Source organism: Dipodomys merriami, unplaced genomic scaffold, assembly GCF_024711535.1.
Source record: "Dipodomys merriami isolate MVZ:Mamm:240054 unplaced genomic scaffold, mDipMer1.0.p SCAF_1090, whole genome shotgun sequence".
In the NCBI taxonomy this organism is placed as follows: domain Eukaryota; kingdom Metazoa; phylum Chordata; class Mammalia; order Rodentia; family Heteromyidae; genus Dipodomys; species Dipodomys merriami.
The window spans coordinates 110,530-133,791 of record NW_027202372.1 but is presented as its reverse complement, the minus strand read 5'-3'; the positions used below and the strand labels follow the sequence as shown (position 1 = coordinate 133,791).

The 23,262-nt window shown below is 37.2% G+C and overlaps 1 pseudogene; it reads left to right on the top strand.

Moving 5' to 3' along the window:
- Nucleotides 1–1,548: 1,548 nt before the first annotated feature.
- Nucleotides 1,549–23,262, top strand: part of LOC138815350 (zinc finger protein ZFP2-like) — a 38,981-nt pseudogene continuing 17,267 nt past the window's right edge.

Sequence of the window (23,262 nt, the reverse complement as noted above, 5' to 3'; positions counted from 1 at the left end):
ATTTGGAGACAAGAACCACACTGTTAGACAAGAGAACAGTCTTTTAGGATTGGAGCCAACTGGGTGTCTTGTAGATGTATAGATCTGAGGGTATCAGAGTTATGTGTGGGGTTTTTTCTATTTAGTTCTCTTTTTCTTTGGTTGGAGAGGTATGTTGTGGCTCAGAGGATGAGACTATGTACAATTGTAACTTTTGAGACAATCTGGGTTGGGCTGTTAAATAGTCTGCCCCTTAGAGTTAACAAGATGGGTCCCTTGTACTCAAAATAATCAAATAGAACCAATTTTATGGCCAAAAAAGAACCAATTGTAAATTGAATCAGATATAAACATGGATCTATGGACTGGAGAACATGGAGAAGAGGAGGGCTAGGATTGGAAACATATAAAGTTAAGTTCAGAAGAGAAATTGAGTATAATGATAGTTGTGGGGTAAAAACAGCTTAGAGGAGATGTATTTGTAGTAGTTGGAGAATAGAGACCTTGTTTCCGAGCATAAGGAACAAAATAATTCAAAGAAAGGCTATGTAGAGAATAGCTTAGGGATCTAGATGAAGATAAGGAAAGAATTATATATAAGTATATTTGGGAGAGTTGCTAACATTAGAAAAAGTTTTATTCAGATATTATTGTAAAGTCACTTAATCTAAGATAACTCCTGTAATTATTGCTTGCACACATAGAAGGAGGCCTTACTTTTTGTATAGAACTAGACAGGGTAGCTCTGATGCAGTAGTAATATAATGTGGAAGGAAATAAAAAGGGGAGAGTGAGAGGAAAAAATACAAATTAAGAAATTGGAACGTGGAAGAAAACACAAAATTCTAATGAAAAATCTAAGATGTAAGTGAAATTGCAAATCCTAAAATACAATACATAAAAGTAATACATAGAAATAAAACAAACAGCAAATGATAAAATATAAAAACAAACACACAAAACAAAATCAAAGAAAAAATCCTAAAGAGTGGGTTTTTCGGGTTGTTTGTGGGAGCTTGAGTCTCTGCATAGTCCTCAAAGCTGATTCCTGATAGAACCTTGTATGCCTTACAAAAGTCCACTTTCCTTGTGGCTTGATTGTGAACAGATGGCCTTTTGATGAGGGAGTGTGCCTACTGGTGGCAGGGAGTTTGGGGGTTTCAGGGTTGTAGACTGCTATCGCAAGCCTGGAACTGTGTTCCCAGGCTTTCCCAGTTAGCCATGGGAGGCTTGGGAATGAAGCTTATGTCCATGTTGGGCTCTGATGTCATCCCTCTATTATGGAATGGGGCTTGGGTCAGAGGCCTTTGGGATCCCACAGAGAATGGCCACCTCCAGGGATTGGACCCAATTGGGTAACTCACAAGGTCTGTAGCTGGTAGTGCACTTGACCTATGCTATGGCTATGCTATGGCTGCCAGGATGGAGTTGGGTGTGGGTGTTTGCAGGTCCTGGTTGGGGGGTGGCATCTGCTGCAGCTTAAGGATATCCTCTGCAGCATGGTGAGTCCTGCCACAAGAAGGATTGGGTGGGTCTTGGTTTGGTGGGCTGGTGTGGGCAGCGGGGGCCATGCTGGTTGCAGCAGAGGCAGTGGGAAGCCTTGTGGCTGGCTGCATGCAGCTGGGAAATCCTGGCATGGCACACCAAGCCCTGTGGTGCAGGAGCACCTCAAGGGTAGGTTCACTATATCTCTTTTTGCTTTCCTTATTTGCCTACTAGGATCATCCTCATGTAGCAGGAAAAGTCAACATATTTAGGGTTTGATTGGAGTGAATCTCTTCAGGTTTAGTGTGGCTGTGCCCCTAGATCTTCTTTTGGTCAGAGACACATAGTGGGACTACCTGTGAGAGTGCTGCTTTCCTCCTGGAGCCCCTTTTTAACTAACTGTATTTCAAGATTTTTAGGATTTCAGAATTCCTTTGGTTGTTTGCATTATTTATTCTCAAATTTATTAGACTAACTCATTTAAACTTAGGAGGAGAATGATTCTGTGCTGAAGCCTGCTTCCTAGAGTTGCTTGTAAGTAAAGACACCTAGGATATTTTGCATCTCCCTGTATAGAGTAGACTAGATTGGGTTGACATTTCTATGATTTCCATGCAAAAGCTATACTGTACAATGTGAAGTGTGGAATCAAGTGATTGGTGGACATTGGTTTAGGTTTTTCATTCTTTTCTTTCAATACTCTATCATGTATATGGCTCTATTATTCTTGGTGCATTGTATTACAAATAGTTGATATACAGCATGATGAGGATTATACATAAATCAAATGAGAGGAAAATTTGTCTTAACAATGTAAGTTTTTGAATAGTTGAAAAGGGGAAAGGGTTGGGTCAGAATTAAATTAGCAGGTTATCAACATTCAAAACTCAATATCCAAAGGAATGAAAACAGAAGAAATTTATGTGGTGTTTAATATATTCAGACTTTCTTGTTTGTCATGTTTGATATAACGTGATAGTAATAGATCTACAATGAGTAAAAGTCAGTTTTGTTGCACTTCTACAGGTGTTACATCACCAACCCTTGAGAATGCTAACCTGAGGCTCATAACAGAAAAAAACAGATATTAAAATCCTTAATGATGCTGACTAAAATAAATAAAATTCACAGCCCTTTCTTAAGAGGGAATGGTATGTTGACTATGTTTAGCAGCCAAATACATTTTTATAGGCAGATGACTATCAGGAAAGTAGAGATTGAAGACAGACTCAATACATGGATTCAATTAAATGATGAAAACAAGGAGCTATGTAAATACCTGGTGCCAGATGGAAATCAGTTCTACAGACAACAGACTTCAGCATTGAAGAAGAGGTTGTGACATTTCAGAAAGTGAGCCAGCAGGCATTCTCAGGTGGACATAGTTAGAACCCTATTCCCACTGGTGAAAATCCCTTACATAGGTGTTTCCTGTAAGAACTGAGGAATTTTAGAACCACTTTTCATCTATCTGAGGGAAAGAAAAGAGTCCAAAGAGGTGAAAAGTATGACCCCTTTGTAGGTGGGCATGTATTGAGAGCAGTTGCTTTCTCTGGTTTGGAAAATCTGTTAGGAGCAGGGGAATTGTGTCTCCTGAAGTATCTTGATGTCTCAGATATGTGAAGGATTCTAGCTACCACCAAAGGCAGAGGTAAACTACAATGAATTTGCTACGTTTAGGTGGTCACTAGGACCCAGATGTGATGTAAGGAACAAGACTGTTATTCATATAGTTAATGCAACTGAGTTCCATCCACTTGTAGGATCTCAATTAAGTTAGAATGTAGAGATATTAGAGAGGCTGTTGCATTAAGAATGTAATAAATTTACAACTTTGGTGGAGGGGAGGATTGAGTGGGGGAGGATGGGAAGGGTTGGGAAAGGAAAACAAAGGAGGAAGCTACAATGCTTGATAAGAAATGTATTCATTATCTTGCCCATGTAATTGTAACCCCTCTGTACAGTATTTTCACAATAAAAATAAATAAAAATTAAAAAAAAACACACATCGTAAATATGCTTACATGGTCTTGCTTGAGTTTTTAGCCCCTTCCTGTAAAATTGATTTAAGTCATAGTATGATTAGAATTTTTCAATTACAAAAAAAGAGGCATGCATATATTTTTGGTAAAGAAGAAATGCATTTGGGGGGCTGGAATTGAAAAAAAAAGAAAAAAGTAATTGGCAGAACAATGTAGCGTCCTGTTTTAAATTCCTCTTGCAGGAGTGTATTAAGGAAAGTATCTTCCTCAGTGCAATCAAGTCCCAGTTGGAGCAAATGGGATAGCAGTTGATAAGGACAGCAGCAATATGAGACTTGTCAAGATGATGACAAGCTTACCAAAATCAATGAGCACTGGCAACGTATCCTCCATGTCATTGGAACGAGGTTAGAAACGCCTGAAAATTGTTTTCTACTCCCATGGTTCTACCCAGAGCTAAGAAACTAAGCATGTTCTTCCTCTACCGTCATCTAGCAGTTTCATAAAATTGAAGATTCACATTTGATGATTAGAAAGGAAAATTGGAAATAGTACACTCAGCATTAAAAGTGATGTATTATTAGTAAAAAATGCTATGCTTTTGGTTAGTTTTTTTTCTCTAGTACTGAGGATCAAACCAGGAACCTCTGGTAGGGAAATGTTGCACTTGTGTTGCTTTGAGACTCAATCTTCCTATGTTACCCAGAATGGCTTTAATCTCCTGAGCTTGAATGATCCTTGCAGCCTTACAGGTTGCTGGACTATAGGTGTACCACTGTACCTGTATAGATTAGGTTTACACATATATTTTGAGAGAACTTGTCATGAAGAATTTAGGAATTCTCTGTCAAAGCTGCATTATAAGTAAAGGAACTCTATTGTCCCAATGATGCCTGACTATTCCTGACTGTGTTGCAAATGCCAGAGCTCATGGCACAAGCCTGCTTTCTAGAAGAGGCCCCTGACTGCTCCCACATGCAGGACCTGAGATAATAGACTTATTCCAAAGTCTAATGGGTAACATCTGGGCAGATAAGTTTGAGGTAACTGAGTTACTGAGAGGAACTCCTAGAATTATAGAAGAGGTAGGAATTCAAACCAAGTACGGCATGCAAAACAGATGGAAAGCCATCAAGCTTCACATTGACCTACCCTTCACTTCAATCTTGCACACCCACCCACATTCCCCCGGATCTCCCCAAACCACTATGTCTTTGAACAGCAATGGTAGTGATGTACCATGATGTAAGACCGCTCCTCCCACCCCACACAGGATGCTTTTCACTACCTAGCTGAAAAAATTATTAAAGAAATGATCATACTGACACCCCAAGTTCAAGCCACACAAACAACAACGAAAAGAAAAGAAAAAAAATTTAAAAAGGGAAAATTTTGGAAATAGCCAAAAACTCCTGAATGTTTCAGAGATGGGATTTGGGCATTTCTGGGAAATGTTTAGATTTTTTATAAATCTAAATTGGTGCAAGGATTATGCAGTATATCTACCACGCAATTCTGCTACTTTATTGCTGTGTATACATTAGAGCATGGAAAACGATTCAACAATCCGTTTAGTGGCTGCAAATATCTTTTTATAGTGACCAGAGTGCCATGACAAAATGTAAAGAACAGACAAAATTTACATTCAACAAAAACTATCTGTTAAAAATAAACACACAAGAGTCTCATAACCTCAATTATATTAATAGAACTAAAAATTAAAAAGCCAACTTATCTCATGCTTCCAATACATTTCCATTTTTTGAGTGGTCTAACAATGTTTCAGGAGGCACACAATGCTTTTCATGAAAAAAAAGCTCACCTATGTTCCCACATTTGGGAGAAAAAGGTCCCCATGCATCTTTGCAGTCCTGGGAACTAGGGTCTAGCACTTGTGGAAGCCCACCTCCTCCAGGGAGGCACAGTGCATTATGGAAATTTTAGTCTGTATTGCAGCACAGATCCTTTGAAAGTGCATAGTTTGTTTTTTGTTTTGTTTTGTTTTTCTTTTTTTCTTTTTAAAAAGCAGGGCAACGATCCTTCTGCACATGTGCCTCCCCACCCCATGTGGGTATTTTCAGCCTGTAAATTCCAGTTCCTTTCTCGTTGCCTTGCTGCTGGAAGTTTTCTCTTCAGTGGAGCTTGGGAGGTGTAACATGAAGGGATCTCAGACTGCAGAACCAATGTCAGGTAGAAATTGCAAGCTGGATGCAGAACCCAAGAAGGAGTCTGTCCTCCACATATTCCTCCAGTATGGGGCTGATGATTTGTTCAGGGTTCAAGAGTTTGTGCTGTCAAAGCACTTGTGCCTCCAGGTGCCAGAAACTGGCTCACAAAGCTCTGACAGCAAGATGGGTAGTTCTCTCGAATAAGGAAAACAAGGAACTGTGCATTTCTATTTCCATGACTATGAAACACTGCTCTTAACCCATGTGACTTTATTAAACTTTGCCCAGGAGGAAGATGAGCATGGTAACATTTTTAGTGAAATTGTGAAATGTGGGCCTGTTTTGACTCCATTTATATGGCATTTGTATTTTGGGTTTCTGTGTTGTTTATGTCGAGGTGTCTCTGTTCTGTGCCTCCCATGTTAGATTTCTTAGCCCTCCTGCCATTAGTTCACACGTGTTTGTACAAGACCTTCTTTGTAGGAACAGGTCTACATGAGATATTACAGTAGTGTGTGATAGTCCTGTTTTTTTCCTCTTTCTGTTAAGCAATGAAGCGTAGCAATGTTTGAAGGAGGATACCTTGTCAACTTTGACAAGCCCTACAGAGCAGAGGCAGAAAGGCAAAGGAAGGACAAAATGTTTTCAACTTTCTTGCCTTAAGCAAAAATTGAATCTACTTCCTAGAGCACAAGGCTCAGGTGTACTCTTTCCTCTAACACTCCCAATCACTAGCTGCTGTTGGAAATTTAACGCTAACTAGTAGGAGGGGAAATGAACTTGCCTGAGGAATCAGACAGAACCTAGTTCTCAGAAGGGACATGGGGTTGTGGTTTGTGGAGGAGAGGAATAATTGTCACAACTGAAAGTATCTATCTCTGTTCTTACTAGTTTATTCAGCCTGTTCACACTATCAATTCTTGTACATGATCTCTCAAATGTCTCACCTGTGGATATACTGATAGTAGCCTTAAAGCGTTGTTTTTTTACCTGCAGTTGAGAAAGTGTTGGTCACAGATTGTTACAGAAGGAAACTTGAGGTACTTTGTTTTGCTCAAAGTTGTATGCTTTGTAGATGGAAGGTGTAACAAAATATTAGCTAGTGTTCTCCATTTTGTGTCAATCTGCTCAAAGAAGTATTATTTCACTTAAGAATTTCTTAATGGGAATTGAAGTCAATGAAGCTTGAACATTCCTTTAAAATATCTTAGTGAAACATATTGATCCCTTTTATCCTTTGCACTTCCTATGGATTTTCCTAGATTAAAATGTTACTAGCATGGATATTCCCCAGTTTATTTGTTCTTAACCAGTTACCACTTCTCCACTAGAATATTGAGCCTATTTTACATCACTTAAAATGAGAGATTGTTGAAATAGGTATTCCAAAACAATTGTTCAGTAGAATTTAAATACACTACAATGCACTTTTTTGTGTGCTAATCCTGGTTCCTGGGCTCAAGCACTGGACACTGACCCTGAGCTTCTTTTTTCCAGCCTAATGTTCTACCATTTGAGCGACATCTCCACCTCCAGGTATTTTTAGTAGTTTATTGGAGATCAGAGTCACTTAGATTTTCCTGCCCCAGCTGGTTTCAATCTGTGGTGCTCAGAAATCAAACTTCTGAGTAGCTAACATTAAAATCATAAGCCAACTCAGCCCAATTACAATAAACTCTTTTAAATACACATTATATTTCTAATAAAATAATATGAAAAAAACACTTTAAATTTTAAGGAGTGTAGTCCAAATCTGAAAACAAAAAGAAAATATCCCATCCTGAAATCTACAACACTCCTGGTCTTGAGTATTTGAATATGGATAATTAGTGTATAAAAATTACTTTGTGCTGGGCACCGGTGGCTCACACCTGTAATCCTAGCTACTCAGGAGGCTGAGATCTGAGGATCACGGTTCAAAGCCAGCCCAGGGAGAAAATTCCGTGAGACTCTTATCTCCAATAAAACCACTAGAAAACTGGAAGTGGTGCTGTGGCTGAAGTGGTAGAGCGCTCGTCTTGAGCTGAAGAGCACAGGGACAGCGCCCAAGCCCAGTGTTCAAGCCCCACGACTGATCCAAAAAATAAAATTTCTTTGTAAGTTTTTAGAGAAAACATTCTTGTGAAGTGGAAAAACTCAATATGAATTTGCAGATGTTGCTTTTAAATGATTCCTATTGTGTTTCTTAGCAGAAAGGACCTAAGTGAAGTTTATAGAGTAGATTTTCATTTTTCATGCATATCACTATGAAGTTCATTTTATTTTATATAAAGAGTATCCATTCCATGCAGTTGTTTTAAAAAAAAACCTGTGTGGATGGATAGTAGCATTTCCTGTTTAATAAGCCAACCAACAAATACAAGGAAAAGTATATAGATATGTAATTTTTAAATTTTTATTGGTCTGCATTTTGGCGTGTCATCAGCTTGGAATTTTATGTTAGTATTATTGGTATAACTTAAGATTTTAATCTTCTGGTTCTTTGGCTGTGGTTGTTGGTTGGGACAGTGTAAATCCTATGAGTAGTATTTCATGTTACATCTTCATTAAGTCCTTTATCTTCATCAGGATGGCCACAATTCTTCATATGATTGTTTAGGAAGTAAGCATTAGGGACTTCTCACACCTCTATTTACATAATCTTTACTGATTATGTGAAGCAGGTTAAAAGGCAAATTTCAAGTCATTGCACAAGGGTACTCTGAGTATTTGGATACAGGGAAGTATTTCATTTGAAAACCACTACTGAAATATTATGCAAGTAAAATGTATTGTATAAATTTTCCTGTATAATTACGGGTGAAAAAGTATTGAGTTATAACCTATATGCTCTCCATGAAATTTAAATATGTAAATGAATAAGATAGAGTACAAAAGCTCAATGGAGTCCTAGAATCCATTTTAACGAATAGAAAAATAATTCATACAACTCTAAGTATTAATAACTAGTGTTATTGAAGGTGTGGATTTTTGTTTCAATTATTCAATTATTTTTAGGAACCTTAGTTTTAATGAATTTTGTGTGTGTATTAACCTAGAAATGAATTGCTTTTATACTGTCTGTTTATCAACTAATGGACTGTGGAGTCAACTTCAGGTGAGTATTTCATACTCTACTTGAGATATAAAAGATTCTTGTCCCATAAGAAGGCTTTTGTGTTTTTTCACTCCATGTATGTTTTGAGCAGGAAAATCTGGAGCATAATCACACAGGTTCTTTCCTGACTATGTCAGTTGCCTTTTCTCTAAGACAGGCTTCCAGAATCTTCTGTTCATTATCAACAACAAGAAAGAATGAGAGGATCTGTGGTGAGTTGATTTTTATTTCTCATTTTCCAAATTCCATTTTAGCAAGCTTACGGTGTCTATGATTTAAAAACAGAAAAAGTGATTCTGCTTTAGGAACATGTTTCTAAATCAGATAAAGATGATTTTTAGAGTTCGATTTTCGAGAAAACAACTTGTACAACTTATTGTTGCAATGGGTCCACCTGTATCCCTAGGTAAACGTTTGTTTTTACCCTTTCCCTCCGCAAATTATACCAACATCAAAGACAGTGAAAGCAGGGGTTATACCATGGGGGGAAGGACATACAAAGCAACATAGAAATCATCTTATAAATATGTTAGAAACAATTGCATGAAAGAAAAAAAAAGCACTTGAATACTTATCTTGGGGTTCACAATGTACTCATTATCTTGCCCATGTAATTGCATCTCTTCTGTACGGTATTGTCACATTCTTTTTTTAAAGGATGGTTTTTAGAATGAGTAGATTATAACATGTTACAGTCTGTCTAAATTGAGGGAAGACTTGCTTCCAGTATTTCTGATGTGAGAATAAGTAGTTACACTTGTTATGTGACTCAGTGACATTGAGAAGGTCACTTGTCATGGAAAATGAACATTTGCCAGCAACTTGTCAGAGATCACCTCTTTATGAGTAATGTTGGATTATGTTGCAGAGTTTTACCAGTGTTTATGAAATAGTGTGCTCTCACACACAGCTTCAACTGTTATAGATGACTGAGTAACTATATGTAATTAAATTACTCTCCATACATACTTCTTGGCCTGCTTCCTGGTCCCTGACTACATAAAACTTGATAATAGTTGATGATATAGGATATGGTGTTCCTGGAAAGCCCTCTGTATTTTCTCTAGTTGTCCTCACGAGATTTTTTTCTCTATTTTTCTCTCTTTCTGAGAGAAGTAAAAATTTAAAAAAAAGATAGCATAAGCAAAAACTAATAATGAAAAATACAAATAGCGATAATATGTAAGGATATGAACATCAGACCAAAATATATGACCACAGATACAGACCATTGATAATAACTGACATATCATACAATTTGATAATAAAAGTTTTATGGTGAAAAGCAAAGTATGCGAATCCATCTTTAAAGGGCCATGCAATTATAATATCTTCAATCTACAAATTTGTAGAACTCAATATGAGAAATAAAAATACATGATAAATACAAGAAAATTTAAAAATATATTTGTAATATTTTATGAGTGAAATAAACACAGGGGAAATTACAATGGATCTCAAAGAAATGTATTCTACCATTGTGATTTATAGAATATTAAATGTAGCCATTTTCTTACTACATATTGGAAATAAAAACAAATGCATTGGGGTTGGGAATATGGCTAAGTGGTAGAGTATTTGCCTACCATACATGAAGCCCTAAGTTCAGTTCCTCAGAAAAATTAGGAAATGGCATTTGGGCTTAAGTGGTAGAGTGGTAGCCTTGACCAAATCAAGATCAGGAAAGGTACCCAGGACTGGCCCCCAGTTCAAGCCCCAGGAATAGCAAAAAAGGTTTAAATATGTATAGTGTATTCACATGAATATCTTCTGGAGGGTGGGGGAAAGCCAGAGAACTTGAAGGAAATAGGGTAAAAAAGTGGATCTTAGGAGGTCATTAGGCATTGATGAAAGTAAGCTATACAAGTCATGATTCACGATGGAAGTGTGGTGGAGATAAGTGTCTCACAGCTTTCTTGCCAGGGCTGGCTTTGTACCATGATCTTCAGATCTCAGATTACTGAGTAGCTAGAATTACAGGCGTGAACCACTGCTGCCCAGAAATGATTTGTTTTTAGTAGATATGTGAATATTTATTGGACTTTCAATGCTATTTAGATGTAAGATTCCAGTCTGTGTGAAGTGTCATTTGTTTCTAAGGAAAGCTTCAGGTGGATTATATACATTCCAAGGCAATTTAATTCTCATTCTTCAAGAATTCAAATCAGCAGTTTGACAAAAGTTCCAAACTATGTTCCCTAAAAGGAGACTGTTTCCACAAAATTGAGATGATTATCATGGGTGGATATACAATCTAGAAAATGCACACACACACACACACACACACACACACACACACACACACACACACATATATATAAATACATATGTATTTATATCTGTATATATAAAATTATACACATATATACATATATAAATACAAATGTATTTATAAATTATAAATTTATAATTATAATTTATATTTTATATTATAATATAATATATATTTATTATATAAATATATATTATAATTTATAATATAAATTTATAATTTATAAATACATTTGTATTTATATATGTATATATAAAATTATATATTTATATAAATACATGTGTATTTATATATGTTGTGTGTGTGTGTGTGCAGTGGTTCACGCCTGTAATCCAGGCTCCTTAGGAGTCTGAAATCTGAGGTTTTCATTTTGAAGACAGTAATGCTACTAAAGACTCCATGAGACACGTATCTCAAATTAAGCACTCATAAACTGGAAGTGTAGCTAGACTCAAACTAATAGAATCTTAGCCTGGAGAAAAAGAACTGAGTTCAAGCCACACAACCTGCAAAGTTTAAACCAATGCTGGGGGAAAGTCAACCATGGAGCCAGTGAGAAATAAGAAAGAAGATTTGGAGCAACTTGATAAACAGAATATCTGAGATCTTACAGCTATTTTGACACAGAATGAACAATAGGTCTCCACTCTTTCTTATTAACAGGGCACTGTGTTCCTAAACCTCAATTGATTGTCAAGCTGGAGGAAGATGATGAGCCATATATGGGAGAAGCCTCAGACTAGAATTTCACAGGTCTAATAACAACAGGTGCTGGAGGAGATGCGGACAGAAGGGAATATTACTGCATTCTTGGTGGGAGTGTAAACCTGTTCAACCACTTTGGAAAGCAGTATAGAGGTTCCTCAAATGATTCCACATAACACTCCCCTATGGCCCAGCAAACCCACTTTTGGACATTTACCCAAATGATCACAAACAAGACCACACTAAAGCTACCAGCACAAGTATATTTACCATAGCTTAGATATGGGACCAACCCAGATGCCCCTCAGTAGAAAAATGGATAAGAAAATGTGGTATCTATACACAATGGAATTCTACGCCTTTATCAGAAAGAATGATATTGCCACATTTGTTAGGAAATGGAAAGACTTGGAAAAATATTATATTAAGTGAAGTAAGGCAGGCCCAAAGAAACATAGGCCCCATGGTTTCTATTTTTGCAATAACTAGTATATGTCTGAGTCAAGGAGAAAAGGTCAGATAAGTTGAAGTTAGGGGAATCAACCCAAGATAAGTATTCATTTTTTTTTCTTTCATGCAATTGTTTCTAACATATTTATAAGATTTTTTTTGTTCCTTTGTATGTCCCTCCCCCATGGTATAACCCCTGCCTGCACTGTATTTTTATGTTGATATAATTTGTGGAGGGAAAGGGAAAAAACACATCGTTTAAATAGGGATATAGGTGGACCCATTGCAAAAATGAGATGTACAAGTCGTTATGTCTAAAAACGAACTTTTCAACTTTGGGGTTGGGGGAAAGAACGGGGGGGGGGAGGTTAGGGAAGGGGAGCCGGTGGGGAGATGGGAAGGGATGGGAACGGGAAACAAAGGAGGAGGCAACAATGCTTGATAAGAAATGTACTCATTATCTTGCCCATGAATTGTAGCACCTCTGTACAGTATTTTCACAATAAAAAAAAATAATTTCACAGGTGAGTTAAAGCATCTTGCATAGTGATCTTGGATCCAGAACTGAGTTGGTAAATTCATCTTGCTCTGTACTGACCAATAATATTCCTAATTCCCCCGAGTCCCATGTGTTGCAGAGAACTTGGTGATTCTTTGTGTTGGATTTTTGAATCAAAAATGCATGCAGATACATACTGAACTGTGTGTGGCCATAAAGTTAAATTTAGCAATTCTTTCTCTGTGTGCAAATTGTTCTGACAAAAAAAAGAAAATTAGAAATGTCAAAGATGAGATTTCATTTTCTTTGAAACTAGGACAAGGCAGATATAGGATATGAGTAGGCCAAGACTGCTATCCTCTGATAAGGATAAGGTGTGGAGAGGCCGGGATACAGAATCAAAGTTTTAGTCTAGAGAGAATGATTAACTAGGTGGTGAGCTGGAGAATCTTTGGGCTTCCATAGGTTTGAGGGGCAGGAATAAATTTTGATGAAACATTGTCTAAAAAGGAGAGAAACAAATTTTAAAATTACTAAGATACTTAAAATAATTCATTGTGGTAAGTTAGAACTGAAGAGATGGTGTATAAAACCTTACCCTCAGGTGAATGGCAAAAGGCTTGTGTAAAAAAAAGGTACAATCTCCAAAATTAGAAAATACCCTTCTCCTAATGTTTGAGAAGTAGAGTAGTTGGGAAGGTGGCTCAGTGGTAGAGCGCTTGCCTTGCATGCATGAGGCCCTGGGTTCGATTCCTCAGCACCACATAAGCAGAAAAAAAAAGCCAAAAGTGGTGCTATGGCTCAAGTGGTAGCGCGCTAGCCTTGAGCTGAAGAGCTAAGGAACAGCGCCCAGGCCCAGAGTTCAGGACCCACAACCGGAACCCTCCCGCGCGAAAAACAAAAAGCAATTATAACCCTAAAAAAACAAAACAGTATTTCAGAAAAAAACAAAAATACTAAATACGACAGTATGTAGCCTAACATGCTATCACTAAATAGTTTAGAAATTTGTGTAAATAATTCCTCTGATATGAAAAAGATGAGAAAACTGAAACAGAAAAAACATTTTCCATCATAAAATATTAGTATTGGTTTCTTAATCAATACATTATGGAGAACAAAATGTATCTCTCTATAAATCAAAACCTATTTGAATATCTTAAAATCTCTAACAGTATGGGAAATATGTCTTTACCTTTACATTAAGGATTTGATTTATGTTTTTGTCTTTTTTTCATGACTCATTTTAGATGTTCAAGAAATGGAGGATTTGATTAAAACGTACCAGGAAGGTTCAGATGAATGTGTGTGTGTGAAGTGGCTGTCATGGATAGTAACAGAGTGGAGCAAAGAGTGGGATTACTAACAACTTCTAACTTGGCCTCAAAACAGAAGCCAGAGCTGAATAGGAATGACGAGAACTCCTTAAGGGTGAGGACTGTAGAGTTCATTCAACATCAGAACATTTTCCCCTATTGCGAGTCTGGTGAGATGCCTGCTGCATATACGCCTGTTCTGTCACCTATAGATAAACAATCCCTTAGATATTTGGAGCCTTTTAGTAAAAATTATGAGGGTCCAAATAAGCGTCAGTATTTTGAATATGGAGTAGGGAAGATTTTAAACTCAGAGACCATGTTCTTTCCACATAATTAGGTTTGTGTCAGAGATCCTGCTTATAACCATAATGAATATAGAGAAGAATATGTTAAGTCTTCACTCCTTGCCCAAGAAATTTGTCAGGGAGGGAGGAAAACACCTGAGAGCACTATATGCGGAAAAACATTCCACTTAAGGTCTACAGAAACTATGAATCAGAAAAGACACACAGGAAAGAATCCTCATACATGTAGTGAATTGAGCGTTCAATCAGTAAGGATTTACACCTTACAAAACCTCAGAGGAAATATCCAGAGGAGCCTGATGAGTTTAACCAATGTGCAAAATATATCTCTAAGAAGTCAGAACTGACTTGCCAACCTAAAACACCACAAGAAGAGAAACTCTATGAATATGAAGAATGTAGGAAAATTTCCACTCTGAAGTTAGGACCCAGAAAGCACCAGAGAACTGACACAGAACAGAAACCTTATGAATATAATGAATATGGAAAGTATTTCAGATGTAAGTCAAAGCTTAGTGTCCATCAGAGAACCCACACAGGAGAGAAACTTTATGAATGTAAAAAATGTAGAAAGTATTACAGATAGAAGTTACAACTTACTGCCCATCAGAGAACACACACAGGAGAGAAACCTTATGAATGTAACAAATTTGGAAAGTATATCAGACGTAAGTTACACCTTACTGTCCATCAGAGAATACACACAGGAGAAAAACCTTATGAACATAACAAATGTGGAAAGTGTTTTCCTCAGAGGACACACCTTTGTCATCATCAGAGAACACACACAGGAGAGAAAACTTAAAAATGTAATGTGTGTGCAAAGACTTTTACCCAGAAATCAGACCTTACTATTCATCAGAGTACACACACAGGAGAGAAACCTTATGAATGTACCAAATGTGGAAAGTATTTTCTATGTAAGTCACACCTTACTGTCCATCAGAGAACACACACAGGAGAGAAACCATATGAATGTAACAAGTGTGGCAAGTCCTTCATATGGAGTTCACAGATCAGCAGGCATAAAAGAATACACAAAGATGAGAAAACTTAGGAATTTGGTAAATACGGAAAATCTTTCACCTGGAAGAAAAATCAGCTTGTATCAGAGAACCCAAACAGGATATAAGACTTGTGATTATAGCAAATGTGCAGTCTTTCACATAGAAGGAATACCTCAGTGTTCAACCTTGAATGCACACAGAGAAAAATCTTATGAATAAAATATGTGGAATTTTTTTCAAGAAGAAATCATACTTAAATTTTCATCAGCAAACACACAGGAGAGAAACTTTATGAATGTAACAGTATCAAAAAAGTCCTTCAGTAGGAAGTCATGCATGAATGAGTGTTTATAGAGCTCACACAAGAATGAAAACTTATGGATAATATCAATGTAGAAAATCTTACTTTGAAGTCATACCTCAGTGTTCATCAGAGAAATGACTCTCATAGGAGAAAATAAACTATCAAATATAAGAAATATGCATTGACTTTTACTGTGAAGTCAGTCCTCAGTGCATCCAAAAATATAAACAGGAGATAAAAAGTGAATATAATAAATGTAGACAACTATTTATTCAGAAGTCATGTCTCTACAGTTTCAGAGACCTGGCAACATGACAGAGTGTCTAGTGAAAATTAGAGGATGTCTTTCAAGCAGAAATCACCCTTCAGTCAGCATTGGAACACTCACAGAAAATGAAACCCAATGTAGGAAAACCTTTGACAGAAACCTCTGGGATTTATACAGCAACTCTTTATTGCAGAATTAAACTAGGTGTAATGGAAAACCACCCACTGAGCCAATATTTCTCATCCTTTCATTGTATTGTGTAGGGATGATGTACTTTCACCTTCAAAGATTGGACAAAAGTGATAGGTATAAATTACTTCCAGGCTTGACAAATAATTAAGATAGTGAAGTTGTTGATTTGTGTCTTTTATATTAAGGAATGGCTGTTGGGGGAAATTTAATAAACTCTTCTCAGAAATAAGAGCTCTGGACCTTTGATATTTGACTGAGAACATCAAAAGTGGTTTGGTAGTGATAGATGGGGAAAGACTATCATGCTTGAAGCCAAGGACATGAGAGCACTGACTTCTCTACTGCTCCCCCAAAAGTCTTCCATTATATGTGTGGTCCATACATTATAACATTATTACTATTCCATTTCAGTTTTTGAATGGAATATCTGTTGGAAGATAACACTCCTGGTTGATTACATAATGTGTACAGGATTAAAATCTCTCTCATCATCTTTCATCCCCATGTTCATGAAACATTCAGAAAATATGAAAGAGCACGTATTTGGGAATACATTTTCTTTTTGTGTGGGTAGATGTCTTATAGCTTGAACTCAAAGCCTAGCCACTCTGTTAAGTACTTTTACTCAAGTACCACTTGAATCACAGCTCCATTTCTATTTTCTTCGGTGGGGAAATGAAAACATGATTCATAAGCATTTGGCTTTGTATGAGTAACCCAAAAATGACTTTAGTACTTTCTTTTTATATTTAATTAATTATTGATGATGCGTCAATTGTGACTGATTCACTTTTAGTCCATTATGATGTTGTTCTGAGTGAGTTATAATTAAAACACTAGTGTGGATAATGTGGAGAGCCTGTGTTTTCTCACTGTTATGGAGGCTGAAAGTGAATTTCTCACTAATATTGCTTTTTCCAGTTCCATGAAGATGGGTGTAAAAAAATCACAATTAAGTTATGGTTTTGCTAAATTTAATTGTGTAGCAATTTTAAAAAGCTAGACTTTCAAAAAATGAGGAACAAGAACTTGGAGAATACTTACAGAGATAAGCAAAAACAGGAATCTGCTAGATATTTTGCAGGGTAAAATACAGGTAAAAATGATCCTTGTGGCTGTCTAATGCATACATAGGTACATAGACTATGTTTAAACTTTAAGCCAAGAGGTAAAGGCTGTTGCCCAGTGTTTCAATGAAGCATTTAAAAGCAAATTAAACTTACTTTAAAAAAGGAATTAAAAATGGCCTACCCTTTGTGAAAAATTTGGTAAGTTGTGGGTAGTGGCAGGGCTCCCAGACAAAGAAAAGTTTAAAAGGGAAAATTATCCTAAAGTTTATTTCAAAGTAGAAAAGATAAATTAGGATAACCAAATTATTGTTCAACCTAGTTTGCCATGATAGGATTTTTGTAATAGTTTCCAAAAGGCCCACAGTAAAGGACATAGGACAAGTTTGTCACATGGAATTTTGGCCCTTAATAAGTTCAAGGTAAGACCATGCTTATAAATCCACTTCCAATGACCATCTTTCAGCTTTTAGTTGGAGTAAATATGCCCACAAGTAAAGATTCATTAATCTGAACACTGGTGTCAAGCTAGGCTGGGCAGAGAAAGGTCCCTGTGAGATTGTCATCTTTAATCTGCTAGCAGAGTGTTCAAAAGCCGAGTTGGTTTGGAGTTCAAAGTGGCAAAGTACTAGCCTTGATCTGGAGATTTGAGGGACAATGCTCAAACCCTGAGTTCAAGTCCACCAACCGACCAAGGAAACTGTCAAAGATGCATTTATTCCAGCATAGACAAAGGCATTCCTGGAACCCTGAAAATGTTGGAATATGCAGAGGCAGTAAGCCACTGCTCATTGGATGGCAGAGATGGTATCAGATCCTGAAGTCACTTGTGCTTGTCTCTTCAAAGCTTGAACAGAGTACAGAGGTCATGGGAAGAGAGTTTGTAGGCATGCTTAATGCCCATGTCTGGCTAACTCAGCATGGACTTCCCAGTCATCTATGATAGTGTGTAGTGAAAGCTAAAGATGTAAAATATGAGGGATAATTTAAATCCCAACCCACCTGTATCAGCTCAAAGTCCCAATTGGCAGTGAGTTTTGAGCTGGCCCATCCACATTAATTCATCTGCTAAGGAAAGAAAGTTGTGTGGACTTGAGATTAGGTCCCCATTTAGATCTAACTGCCTACAGAGGCAGACATTGCTGCAACCATTACAGATCAGGCTCCTCATCCAACCAGAAAAAATTTTTACAAACCAAAATGTTAAAAAAGATATGATGCTAGAGCCTAAAAAAGTGTCTGTACATCTGTTAAAGGTTAAATGTTGTATATAAGTGACTTTAAACAGGCTGCCCAGATGCAAGGGGTGGTACTTAGAATGCCAATCAGATGGAGTTTATAAACATCTACTGGGATTTACTACAAAACCCTGGCAAATAATTGTTAGTCAATTGTTTACAAGTTATAGGTAACCTCAATCTCGTTGATTTCCTTGTTGCTTTTATTGGAAATAAAAAGGGCTTTTGTGACAAAGATTCCTTTTGCCACAGTTCAAAGCCATCCTGAACACAAAGAATCTCTCTAAAACTCAATTTCCCAGCTAATCAGCCATGTGCCAGTCTGGAGGCATGGCTCAAAAGAATCTCACCTCCAAGCAACTCTCTTAGGTGGTAGAGTACTAGCCTTGCAGAAGTGCTCAGGGAGAGTGCCCAGACCTTGAGTTCAAACCAGACAATGCCAAGTAGGAGAAGCTCTCCGAGCAACAGACTCTAAGACACCCCCTTCCACTACCCCCGCCCTGCACCATCTAGGACAAAATTAGTCCTGACAATGGAAAACCATGGAGAGCAATAAGAGGAGATGACATCCTAAATGGAGTCACTTTATGCTTGCCTTTTCAAAATTAATCAGAACTGGAAGAACAAGAGAAACAGTTGCTTGCCCACCTAAATGTCCATACCTGCCTATCTTCTATCTGGACAGAAAGTTCCAGTCTTGTTTTTGTTACTTGCTATTTGTATTTATAGTAGCCTCTGACTGGTATTCTCAACTAGTGCATTTTCTTCTCCCTTACCTAGTTGTCCTAAAGACACTAGACACCCCCTTTCTCCCTACTTCCCTTAGTAGGGGCTTATGCTTCAAATATTACTTTTCTGGCCCATGGCTAATGTGTGTTATCCTATGCCATTCATGTTAACTGACCTTGGTACCTTGTCATCTTTTTGCCTGATCTATCCAAAAGTCTCCTTTAACAGGTTAACAGTCCCAACCCAGGACACCACCTGGGAGCAAGTCATGGCTATCCTAATACTACAGGCAACTGGAGACATCATTTACATTGCCCTGCTGGACCCTAATATCCCCAGCTCCAGTGACTCCTTCACCTCCCCAGCAGGAAGTAGCCAAAAGAACCCATGACACCTGTTGACTCTGGTACCTTTAAATATCTCTGCAACCTCCTCTGGCTACTGTAATCCTAAAGTGGAAAAAGTCTTACCTCCCACCTCCAGGATGACAGGAGCCAGGTACCATGGTATGTCTCCTCTGGTAATCAAACCTTCCTGGCTTATTTCTCTCTTGGCTGATAACAGCAATTTTTGTCTGAACAGCAACTTTGCTTTTTATTAAATGTGTCTTGATATTTTAAATTAAAAAATATGCATATATATTTTTGTAGATCGTGGGGCATGAACTCTGGGCCTGGGTGTTGTCCTTCAGCTGTTCATCTCAAGGCTCATGCTCTACTATTTGTTCCACAGTACTGCTTCTGGCTTTTTCTGTTCATGTGATGCTGAGTCAAACCCATGGCCTCATGCATGCAAGACAAGCACTCTACCAATGAACCACATTCCAAGCCCTAGAAAGATGTTTTAAAAAGTGGTTTTATCTCAGAACTTAAATAAAAAAAAGTAATTTAATGGAATTTTCTTGCACATTTAAACAACAGTAAAATATTGCAGAATTTTTTAAAAGATGAGGAATATATATCAAGTAACATTGAGCAGTCTCATGTGTAAAAGTAGCATTCAGAAACTCTGTATGAAGATAGCTCCATACCAATAGCTCCTTTTTCCCATTTCTCAGGAATTTAGACAGAAACTTGATCATGTCCCAACTGTTCAAAATTGTGAAACTCTTGACTCTGAGTGACACTTGGAGTAGAAGGCAAGGTTTTGCTCATCATATCATCATGGTGCGAGGTCATCCTAGATTGTGCACATTGAACACCTGGCACCATACACACTGCCATAGGCCATATTGTTTCAAAAAATAAAACCCACAATCACATGTTACTATAATGCTGCATATGAAATCATTTTAACATGACAAAAAATGAGCAGCAAGCAAAATGTACTTTAATTTTGAAATTTTCAGGGAGAATTACGGATATTCGTCACATGGAATAACAATAAAATTGAATGTGAAGAAGCCCAATGGGGCTGCAGAGGGGCTGGAGCCTGTGAGCTGTGAGATCCAGGGACAAAATCTCAGCCTCACCGCTGCTTCTGCCATCGTCCAGAGACCAATGACCCCCTGTCTTTCCTCCACCACCTATTCAGGACACAGGACATGCAGTCATGGATAGAAATGAGATGGTGCCATAGGGCCAAAGTGGCCAAGCAAGCTGAGCAATATGGTGATATGGCAGCCTGCATCAAGTCTGGAAAGGAGCAAGAAGCTGAATTACCTAATGAGGAAAGGAATCTTCTCTCAGCTGCTTATTGGAACCCATAGGTCATCTTGGAGTGTAGTTTCAAGTACTGAGCAAAAGACAGAAAGTTCTGAGAAAAAGCAGCAAATCGTGTGAGAACACAGGAAGAATTGAGAACAAGCTAAGAGATATCTGCAATGATATACTATCTCTTTTGGAAAAGTTCTTGACCCCTAGTGCTCCACAAGCAAAGAGAAAAGTTTTCTATTTGAAAATAAAGAAAAACTTCTATCACATCATGGCTGAGGTTGCTGCTGGTAATGACATGAATTGTGAATCAGGCACACCAAGCATACCAAGAAGTTTTTTAAGTCAGCAAAAAGGAAATGCAACCAATGCATCCTATCAGATTGTGTCTGGCCCCTAAATTCTCAGTGTTCAATTATGAGATTCTGAACTCCACAGAGGAAGTTTCTTTTCTTGAAAAGACAGCTTTTGATGAAATCATTGCTGAACTTTATACTTTATGTGGGTTATGTTACTTCTATTTTAATTTCTGTATTTCCCATGTGTTTTCTGTTAGTTTGTTTCATATTAGAAGAGTAAAGCCCGTTAACATTTAGTGAGTTATCCGTTTTCATCATGAGATGGCCAGTATGATGATGTGGAATTTTTAAACAAGGTATAAATGTTTGGCATGTGCTTTGGTTCATGGTGACTTCACAAGAGCCAGTGTTGAAACTGATTCCATGTCTAAGCGAAGAAATCTTCCTACATATTGATTTGTCCTGGTGGAGATTAAGAGGGAAATTGGTTCCAGTCAAGGTGTGGTTATTGTGGGTATTATAAAGTTTTGGAGCACTTGTAGGGCTGTGGCTCAAATATTCCATGGCTATTCCAAGGTGCAATCATGTATTTCTGTGGAAGAATCTATTTCAGTGAGCACACATTTGACTACAGCACCAGAAGTGTTCTTTCAGACAAAGTTGTAACCCAATTAAGGGCAGAAATGGTTCACATTCCATTATTTGTGAAATTACCTGCTGTTTGCTCAAATTATTTTTGCTACACGTTTTATTTGTATTTCAATGTTTTAGACAACCTAAGAACTGATGTAAAAGTAAAGGTGTAGTAAAAATGAACTGCTTGGTATTGACAATTCATGTATATTCAGCAAAGCCATAAACAAAGAAACCCTATGTTTAGGAAATGAAAAGACTTGGAAAAAATTATGTTAAGTTATTATATTAAAAATTATATTAAGCCCAAAGAAACTTAGGTCCCATCGTTTCCCTTATTTGCAATAACTAGTATATGTCTGAGTCAAGCAGAAAAGGTCAGATAAGTTGATGTTAGGGAAATGAACCCTAAGATATGTATTCAAATGTTTTTTTTTCTTTCAGATGATTGTTTCTAACACATTTAAAAGATCATTTCTTTGTTGCTTTGTATGTCCCTACCCCATAGTATATCCCCTGCTTTCACTGTATTTGAGGTTGGTATAATTTGTGGAGGGGAAGGGAAAAAAATTGTTTAAATAGGGATACAGGTGGATACATTGCAACAATGAGCGGTTATGTGGAAGATGTTATGTGGAAAAATGAACTTTACAACTTTGGTGGGAGGGAGCAGGATTGGGTTGGGGGGCTGGGAGGAGGATGGGAAGGAATAGGAAGGGGAAACAAAAGAGGAGGCTACAATGCTTGATAAGAAATGTACTCATTATCTTGCCCATGTAATTGAACCCCTCTGTACAGTATTTTCACAATAAAAAAACTCTATGTATTTAACTTGTTTTTAGATTCTTTTTCCTTCTGTGATTTTTTTCTTTTTTGCTATGTGCCTCAAACACAAAATAAAAAAACTAGTTAACAGGGAAATAAGATGATGGCCTGCTTTGTTTAATATCTTTTGAAATTTTCATGAACAATCCAAGCATAATTGTAAAGAACACATGTATTAAGTTCATTTGAGTGGAATAAAACATTTTTGAATGGACTTTTCAACTACTTTCTCTATTATTTTTCATGTAAATCATTTTTTTGAGTTTGAATCTCCTCTAAGAAAATTGTACATTATTAGAAAATTGTTCCTTAGTCACTTTTGGCAGGTAATAGGCTTTTACCGAGTTAAATTGCAAAGTTTATCATAACAACAAAAATACTAATGTAACCACCAAACACCTCCCATATTCCGCATTCTCTCCTCATCTCAAAAACAAAAGTGTTTTTTTTCTCCTTTGAGGAGTGGAAAATCTGCCCATATGACATTGGATAGCATTAACTGTAAATTCTATGCTTCCTAATCAGTTTTGGTTTTTCAGAATTTCTTGGTTTTAGGTAATGTTCTCTATTTTGTCTCAATCTGCTCGAAAAAGTATTATTTCACTTAAGAAATTCTTCATGGAAATTGAAGTCAATAAAGCTTGAACATTCCTTTAAAAGATGTTAGTGAAACATGTTGATCCCTTTTTATCCTTTGCACTTCCTACGGAGTTTCTTAGCTTAAAATGTTACTAGCATGGGTATTCTCTATCTTATCTGTTCTTGACATGTTACAATTTTTCCACTA